We start from the raw sequence: 9941 nt of genomic DNA on the forward strand, positions 1-9941 counted from the left end.
TGGGCTGTGGTTTGGACTCAGAATCTCCAGGCAATGAGCCTGATCGGAATGTTTTCAGAAATTCCACCAGTAACTGTGAAGGTCAAGCCGGCCTTGGGGATATTCATAAATAGCCAGGCTGGTGGTGGTGTGGAGATGGGACCTTTTGGGCATATTAATAACAACTCCCTCCCTCGCCTAGACTAGGCCCTATGTTAAGTACTTCTGGGGCTTGATCTTATTTAATCCATACATCCCTGGGCCATAACTGTGATTAGGAGGAGGAGGAGGAGGAGATTCATAGAGGTTAAGGGGTTTACCCAAGGTCACACAGCTGCAAAGTGGTTAGAGCAATCTTAAGCCATGTATTTCTTTTTTTTTTCTTTTGCCACAGGGTCTTACTCTGTTGCCCAGGCTTGAGTGCAGTGGTGCAAACATGACTCACTGCAGCCTGGACGTCCTGGATCAAATGATCCTCTCATGTAGCTGGGACCACAGCCACAGGCCACCCTGTCGGGCTAATTTTTTGATTTTCTGTAGAAACAGGGTCTCACTTTGGTGCCCAGCCTGGCCTGTAATTCCTGGACTCCAGTAATCCTCCCCACTCTGCCTCCCAAAGTGCTGAGATTACAGACGTGAGCCACTGCACCCAGCCCCAAGTATTTCTTAACTCTAGAGTCAGACTGGGTTTGAATCCTGACTCTTCCATTTACTATCAGGTGACTTCTGGTGAGTTAGTTAACCCCTCTGTACCTCGGTGTCCTCATTTATAACATGAAGATAACTCTCTGTTTCATAGGGTTGTTGTGAGAATTCAATTATGCACATTAAGTATTTTGAACAGTGGCTGAATCATGGTGAAAGTTCATAAATGTTAGCTACATTTCTATTTTAATACAAATGGAAATTAACACTTCGTTTAATACAAAGGAACACTTCACTGACTACCTGTTTCTGGTGTCTTTTACTGCTGACATTATATATAGCATTCCACTGACCTTTTACTTTTATATATACATTCTACTGACTCCGTGCTTCATCAAATCCTCAATAACACTGATTATAATCTGTACCATTATCTATAATAAGCCATTACAGTGAGTACCACTTACGAAAACAATTTTTAAGACTTCTTTGATTATAAAATACATCCCAATTTCAGAGTGCAGAGACAAAAGTGTAACTTTTCATCAGTGAAATATGGTAAGAATGGTCTGACCCTTCCTTTATTACTGAGTTGGGTCCTTCCTGGATATGGATTCTCCCTGCTCCCTAGATGGCATCTGTATTAGTTGACCTGGATAGCAGTTTCACCCAATGCAGTCTGGCCCCTGGACTCTTGAACCAGGGCCAGCCCTAATGGCTGGTATTACTGGCAGATCAACTCCAGGCAAGTGAGACTAACTTTATCTGATATAGCTGCTAGGGGGAGCTCATGTCAGGCTGGGTGCACTGGCTCATCCCTGCAATCCCAGAATTTAGGGAGGCTGAGTGGGGTGGATTGCTTGAGCCCGGGTGTCTGAGACAAGCCTGGGCAACATGGTGAAGACCCACCTCTACAAAAAACACAAAAACCAGCCAGGCATGATGTCACACACCTGAAGTCTCAGCTACTCAGGAGGCTGAGGTGGGAGGATTGCTCAAACCCAGGAGGCTGAGGCTGCAATGAGTCATGATTGCATCACTGCTCTCCAGCCTGGTCAAAAGAGCAAGGCTCTGTCTCAAAAAATAAAAATTAAATTAAAAAAAAATAAGGGGCTCATGTCAACTTGTAACCTGATCTCTTGTTGATTTTTAATGCCAGTGGCTGAACCTGTGACCATGACCAGACGAATGAATAAATGAAATCAGGGGCTGCAAGGTCAGCTGACTTCCTCACCTCAGTGACTGCTTTAAGGCATCCTGCTCCAGCCTGTTTGAGTTGGATTTGTTCACATTGCAATGAAAATGTGAGATCAGTTCCCAAGGAGAGTGGCATATAGGAAAAAATGAACCATCCTTTAGTATCATTTATCCAGGAGGTGGGCAGGGGACACCTTGGGTGGTTTCAATGGCCTAATTATATTTGGAGTGATTCCTTTTGCATTTGTTTCTTCTACAGTTCAGTGAAAGGCAGGGAGTGTTGGGAAAGGTTTAGCCTGACATCATGGCTGGCTCCAGGGAGTTGGCAGAGGCACAGGCAAGGACCAATTTAGTCTCATGTACCCAATAAACATATACACCTGCTATGTACCCACAAAAATAAAATGTTGAAATAAAAAAACTCCAAAAAAAGAGAAATAATTTTGGTATTTGGTGTTGACTGAGCGCCATTCCTAAATGACAGTGCATATCCATGGCCATCATGAAAAGAAACAGGGCTCCAGAGACAGAGTGATTGATTGATTGATTGATTGAGATGGACTCTTGCTCTGTTGCACAGGCTGGAGTGCCATGGCTCAATCTTGGCTCACTGCAATTTCCAACTCCTGAGTTCAAGCAATTCTCCTGCCTCAGCCTCCCAAGTAGCTGGGACTACAGGCATGCACCACCATGCCCAGCTAATTTTTGTACTTTTTAGTAGAGATGGGGTTTCACCATGTTGGCGAGGATGGCCTCAAATTCCTGACCTCGTGATCCACCCACCTCAGCCTCCCAAAGTGCTGGGATTACAGGTGTGAGCCACTACGCCCGGCCCAGATTTATTTATTTTCTTGTTTGAGACAAGGTCTCTCAGTTGCCATGCTGGAGTGCAGTTGTGCAATCACAGCTCACTACAGCCTCCACCTCCCAGGCTCCAGTGATCCTCCCACCTCAGCCTCCAGGATAGCTGGGATCACAGGTGCAGATCACCATGCAGAGCTAATTTTTAAAAAATTATCATTTGTAGAGACAAGGTCTGTGTTGCTCAGGCTGGTCTTGAACTCCTGGGTGCAAATAACCCTTAGCCTTGGCCCCCAAAAGTGCTGAGATTACAGGTGTGAGCCACTGAGCCCAGCCTGGAGACAGACTAATCTTGATTTACATGCTCGATGGTTTTAGCTGTGTGACCTGAGGAGCTGCCTCTCTGAACCTCCGCAGCTATAACACAGGGTAATTCTACAGGGTGGTTGAGAAGTACCAGGGATAGTGACGGTGATGAGTACATGGTCAGGGCTCGACAAACGGTAGTACAGCGGTCAAGTGCCTGCCATGTACCCAACACTGTGCAGATACAAAATAGAAGCTAAACGCTCTTCATGGAGGAGAGGTATTATTACAGCATTTTTATGAAAGTTACAAGCTGTTAAGCAGCCAAGCCAGCAATCACCCGTCTTTCTTAGGAGTGTAGCCTCAGCCAACACTTCTGCAAAGTCCTCTGGGCAGCAGGCCCTGTGGGGAGAAAGTGGGCCAAGCTGCTATATGAACAGCCTCCTGATCCGAGGCCAGATGGGGCCAAGCCTAGAAAGCTGGGTCTTTGCCAGCTGTTGAGCAGCGTGACCCAGACAGTCTGAGGGAGCTGCTTTCTCCACCCAGCCCAGACTGGATGATCGTGCACCGGGAAGCCCATTCCAACTCCCCAGTCCAGGACTACGCCAAACCTGCTGATCTGGGGCTGGTCTTTCATCTGCCCAAGGCACCAATAATCACTGTGACCAAAATATCAGCTGGGGCAGAGTCCGGTGGGAAAAGTTTGAAGGATTCCCTCAGGTGTAAGGAATTTGCATTCTAAATGAGGCAGCAACACCCAAGAATGAGTACCCAGCAATACGGCATACTTGAAAGGAAGTGATGTGGAAATGAGGACTCTGATGGAACTTGAGGAACAGGCAAGATGACTTCTTGTCCAACCACCAAAAAGCCAAAAAGAGGCCATTTAGGTAATGCATCATACACTCAAATCTAAAAACAACTGAGACAAGCTCATGTCACCCAACAGGGGGATGGCCAGGACAACCTTTTACTTGGGGGCTTTCCGGTCTTGTTTCCCAGAAGCTGCTGGCAGACCCTTGCAACACAGCAAGCCCACAGTCATGTTTGCTGTTTCTCTTCTGAGCTCAATTGGTATCATCCAAGGGAGAACTTGAAGCCTGTGTAATTCCTGCCAAATCATGTTAGGGGTCTTAGAGGCAGAGAGATGCTTGGGTAGTACACAGAAATCACTGTCTGTGCACTCTAACAGAGTTTATATCTAATTAAGAAGTTTTGGTCTGGCGTGGGGGCTAACACCTATAATCCCAGCACTTTGGGAGGCCAAGGTGGGAGGATTGCTACAACCTGGGAGATGGAGACCAGCCTAGGCAACAAGACCTTGTCTCTAGAAAAAATAGAAAAATTAGCTGGGCGTGATAGGACACACCTGTAGTCCTAACTACTCAGGAGGCTGAGACAGGAGGATCGACTGAGCTCAGGAGATGGAGGCTGCCTGAGCCTTGATTGTGCCACTGTATCCCAACCTGGGCCACAGGGCGAGGCCATCTTGAAAAAATGAAAAAGTTTTAAAGAGGCATTCCTGCTGGTCCTATGCCTTAGTTCATTTGGGCTGCTAGAACAGTCTACCATAGACTAGATGGGTTATGAACAACAGAAATTAAGTTCTCACGGTTCTGGAGGTTGGAAGTCTGAAATCAGGATGCAAGTCCTCTTCTGGGTTAGACTGCTGTCTTCTCATTGTATCTTCACATGGTGGAGAGGGAAAGAGAGTTTTCTAGGATTCCTTTTATATGGGTATGAATCCCATTATGAGGACTCCACCCTCATGACCTAATCACCTCCCAAAGGCCCCACTCCCTAATACCACCACATTGAGGATTAGGATTTCGACATATTACTGGTCCGTGGGGGTGTACAACATTCAGTCCATAACATTAACTGTGCTTTTCCTCAGCAATTACTATGAGATTAACATTGTGAATCATACAACTTACTGGGATTCCCATTTTTTTGTGAGTTTGTTTTTGACACAGTCTTGCTCTGTTGCCCAGGCTGGAGTGCAGCGGCGCCATCTTGCATCACTGCAAACTCCACCTTCCAGGTTCAAGTAATTCTCCCGCCTCAGCCTCCCAAGTAGCTGGGACTACAGGTGATTTTGGGTATTTTTAGTAGACAGACTTCACCATGTTGGCCAGACTGGTCTTGAACTCCTGATCTGAAGTGATCCGCCCACCTCGGCCTCCCAAAGTTCTGAGAGTACAGACGTAAGCCACTGCGCCTGGCCATTTTGCGTTTGAGTTTAAAGTCAAATATTTAGCTCATTCAGTGCAAATGTCTGTCTTTAAAATTTCCATTTAAAGGAGGGTGTGATGACTCACGCCGGTAATCCCAGCAGTTTGGGAGGTTGAGGTGGGTGGATCACCTGAGATCACAAGTTCAAGACCAGCTTGGCCAACATGGTAGAACCCCCATCTCTGCTAAAAAAAAAAAAATAGGGCCAGGCACAGTGGCTCACGCCTGTAATCCCAGCACTTTGGGAGGCTGACGCAGGTGGATCATGAGGTCAAAAGATCAAGACCATCCTGGCCAACACAGTGAAACCCTGTCTCTACTAAAAATACAAAAATTAGCTGGGTGTGGTGGTACACACCTGTAGTCCCAGCTACTCAGGAGACTGAGACAGGAGAATCGCTTGAACCGGGAGTCGGAGGTTGCAGTGAGCGGAGATTTCACCACTGCACTCCAGCCTGGTGAAAGAGCGAGACTCTATCCCAAAAAAACAAACAAATATTACCCAGGTGTGGTGGCATTCACCTGTAATCCCTGCTACTAGGGAGGCTGAGGAGGATTGCTTGAACCCAGGAGGCGGGGGCTGCAGTGAGCGGAGATGACACCACTGCATTCCAACCTGGGAAACAGCAAGTCTGTGTCAAAATAAAAAGAAAAAAAAATCCATTTAATATCAGCCTCATTCTTGGCTCTATTTTTTTTTTTTTTTTTTTTGAGTAAGAGTTTCACTCTTGTTGCCCAAGCTGGAGTGCAACGGTGTAACCTTGGCTCACTGCAACCTCCACCTCCCGGGTTCAAGTGATTCTCCTGCCTCAGATTCCTGAGTAGCTGGGATTACAGGCGCGAGGCACCACACCCAGCTAATTTTTTGTATTTTTGGTAGAAACGGGCTTTAATTATGTTAGCCAGGTTGGTCTGGAACTCCTGACCTCAGGTGATCTGTCCACCTCAGCCTCCAGATGTGCTAGGATTATCGGCGTGAGCCACCTCACCCTGCCTCTTGGCTCTATTTTAATCATTATCTTTCTCAGGTATCTCTCTAATGCTCGTTATCCTTAATCTTTTTTTTTTATAAGAACATTTCGTTATTAACCAACAATTTGGAAGCATAAAGCAACCTGGTGGAGTGGCCATTTTGCCTCCCTTACTTACTGCTCTGTACTTGAGCAAGCCTGCCCAATGTGCAGCCCACAGCCCAGGACAGCTCTGAATGTGGCCTAATACAAATTCGTAAACCTTCTTAAAACAGTCTGAGATTTTTTTTTTTTTTTCCTTTTAGCTCATCAGCTATCATTGGTGTTAGTGTATTTTATGTGTGGCTCAAGACAATTCTTCCAACATGGCCCAAGGAAGCCAAGATTGGACACCCCTATTCCAGATGAGTTTTATAGCTCAAACTTTATTTTTGAAGAACAATTTTTTCAGAAAGAGCCATTGATGCTTCAGCCTTATCTAAAGCCAAGCAAACAAAAACTCACTATATGACAGGGACAGGCAACACTGTTATTATAGGTTTTCCTAATAAAACCTGTAAAGATGGTTACTTTCAGACCAGAAGACCAACTTTTCTGTGGCATCATAGGTAGAGAAATTTATTATCATCATTATCTCTAAAAAAGAAACCAGAAGGATAATGATAGTTGTAGTCTCTAACAGAGAAAATAGTGCTGGAGTTAATAAAAATTGAATTAAGGAATTTTTCCTTCTCCAATTCCAGCCCTATTCAATCATTTTCTGATTCCTCAACTGTTAAAATAAGCCTAGACAGGCCAGGCGCCGTCGTTCAAGCCTGTAATCCCAGCACTTTGGAGGCCAAGATAGGCAGATCACTTGAGGCCAGGAATTCAAGACGAGCCTGGCCAACATGGCGAAACCCCGTCTCCACTAAAGATACAAATATTGGCCCAGCTCACACCTGTCATCCCAGCTACTTGGGTGGCTTATGCCTGAGAATCACTTGAACCAGGGGAGGCAGAGGATACAGTGAGCTGAGACTGTACCACTGTACTCTGGCTTGGGTGATAGAGGAAGACCCTATCTCAAAAGTAGAAAATAAAAAGCCTACAAAATGTTAAAAAACCACCACATAAAGCTACCCACCCACCTATCATAGAACAAGCCACTCTACACCTGGTTCAGACCAGATTTTTGCAGATTTTGCTTTAGGGACCAAAAAGCAGGTTGAGATTGCCTACTTCTGTTCATTCCTTCCAAACCTCTTACCATAAACATCTGCCAAGGTTATGCGGAGCATGTCGCTAAGTTGCATTTTATTAGTTGCTGCCAACAGCTCTTACTTCTGATGGAAAGGAATTTAAAAAAAAAAAACCCAACTGCTGCTTTTTCCATGCTTTTATCACCAAATGATAGTACATCCATATATAAGTGCAGATATTTCTTTTAGTCTATACACTTGCTAGTTAAAATGTATTATAAGCCAGTCTGTTCAGAATTACTTGGGTAAAATGCCACGTCACCTACAAACCAACCCTCATCTGATTAATCTGGAGGTTGTAGTCACTGCCTCAACGGTTTCTGGCTTGTGAAACTTCTCATGCTTTCTATTTTCTTACCCCTGTACTGGTTGGCTGACAGCGAAGTCCCCTGCCTTTGCTACTGCCTCAACCCATAAGCACGCTACAGTGGAGTCCAGCCTTTTTTGGTCTTGCCAATCCAGAAGCAGTGCAAACCAGTTGAATCCCAACTTTATCACAGTCGCAGTAGGCAGGGAATTTCAACGATCATTAAGTTTAAGATTTGCCAACCTAAGATCAAGTTACAGGTCTTAAAGTGATTTATTGCAAAAGGATAGCTTGGCTGCTGAGTGTGACTTTCCCATGTTTTTATGTACCCTATGGGATTCTAAAACAGGAAATCAAACCTGAATATAAATGACCTCTTGCCAGCTTGCCAGTTCTCCAAATGACAGGCTTGTGACAAAAGAGAAGAGAAAGGCAGTGTCATTTTTTTTTTTTTTTTTTTTTAAGACGGAGTTTCGCTCTTGTTACCCAGGCTGGAGTGCAATGGCGCGATCTCGGCTCACCGCAACCTCCGCCTCCTGGGTTCAAGCAATTCTCCTGCCTCAGACTCCTGAGTAGCTGGGATTACAGGCACGCGCCACCATACCCAGCTAATTTTTTGTATTTTTAGTAGAGACGGGGTTTCACCATGTTGACCAGGATGGTCTCGATCTCTCGACCTCGTGATCCACCCACCTCGGCCTCCCAAAGTGCTGGGATTACAGGCTTGAGCCACCGCGCCCGGCCGGCAGTGTCATTTTAAAACCACGTAGCTAGAATCTGATCCAAGTCCATAATCAACATTGTCTTCCCTATTTTCCTTTGGTCTTTCAGTCTATTATCACTGTTATTACCTTGTTCCCCACAGACATATAGAAAATTCAAACCTGTTTCTACTTGACACATATGCTGCAATCTTCCTTTCACATTGGCATTATGATTTTCACTAGAAGAGGTAGCAAACAGACGAACATCTGAGAGAATTTAGCTTCTAAAAACGCTGTTTGGACCAGGCACAGTGGCTCACGCCTGTTAATCCCAGCACTTTGGGAGGCCAAGGCAGGTGGGTTACTTGAGGTCAAGAATTCAAGACCAGCCTGGCCAACATGGCAAAGCCCCGTCTCAAAAATTAGCTAGGCACAGTGATGGGCACCTGTAATCCCACCTACTTGGGAGGCTGAAACAGAATTGCTTGAACCAGGGAGGCAGAGGCTGCAGTGAGCCACCACTGCACTCCAGCCCAGGTGACAGAGACTCGTCTCACAAAAAAACAAAAACTGTTTTTACTTGACTGGGTATGTTGGTGTGAAAAGTAAGGGTATCTTATTTATTTACAGAGTCTCACTCTGCCACCCAGACTGGAGTGCAGGGGTGTGATCTCAGCTTGCTGCAACCTCCTTTTCTCCAGTTCACGCAATTCTCTTGCCAGCCTCCCAAGTAGCTGGGAGTACAGGCATGCGCCACCATGCCCAGCTGATTTCTCTATTTTTTGTAGAGATGGGGGGTTTCACCATGTTGGTCAGGCTGGTCTTGAACTCCTGGCCTCAAGTAACCTGCCTGCCTGCCTCCCTAAATGCTGGGATTACAGGTATGAGCCACTGTGCCCGGCCAGTTACCTTACTTTAAAATTATAAAGCCGGCAAGGCACAGTGGTTCACACCTGTAATCCCAGCACTTTGGGAGGCTGAGGCGGGTGGATCACAAGGTCAGGAGTTCAAGACCAGCCTGGCCAAGATGGTGAAATCTGTGTCTATTAAAAATAAAAAAAATTAGCAGTGTGGTGGCAGGCACCTGTAATCCCAGCTACTTGGGAGGCTGAGGCAGAGAACTGCTTGAATCCGGGAGACAGAGGTTGCAATGAACCGACATCATGCCATTGCACTCCAGCCTGGGTGAGAATGAGACTCTATTTCAAAAAAATAAAAATAAAAATAAAAATTATATATATATAAAGATATAAAGATATAAAGATATATATATATATATATATATATATATATATATATAAAGCTGATATATTACAAAGTAAAATACAGGGGAAAACAAGTCACAAGAAATAGAAAGGTTAGATGTTTCTTGTGCTTTTTGTAAAACATAGATGATCCTCAAGCAAGAAGTAACTTGGGCAGACTTTCCACTGGCTTTCAAATTGATAACCTACACCCCCTGTAAATTTTTTACATTCCTTAACAGAGGTAACCATAGGAACTTCCAAATAATTTCTCAGTGGAAACGCATCTTCAAAATCACACATGACTCCTA

The sequence above is a fragment of the Saimiri boliviensis genome, chromosome 17, assembly GCF_048565385.1.
Source record: "Saimiri boliviensis isolate mSaiBol1 chromosome 17, mSaiBol1.pri, whole genome shotgun sequence".
In the NCBI taxonomy this organism is placed as follows: domain Eukaryota; kingdom Metazoa; phylum Chordata; class Mammalia; order Primates; family Cebidae; genus Saimiri; species Saimiri boliviensis.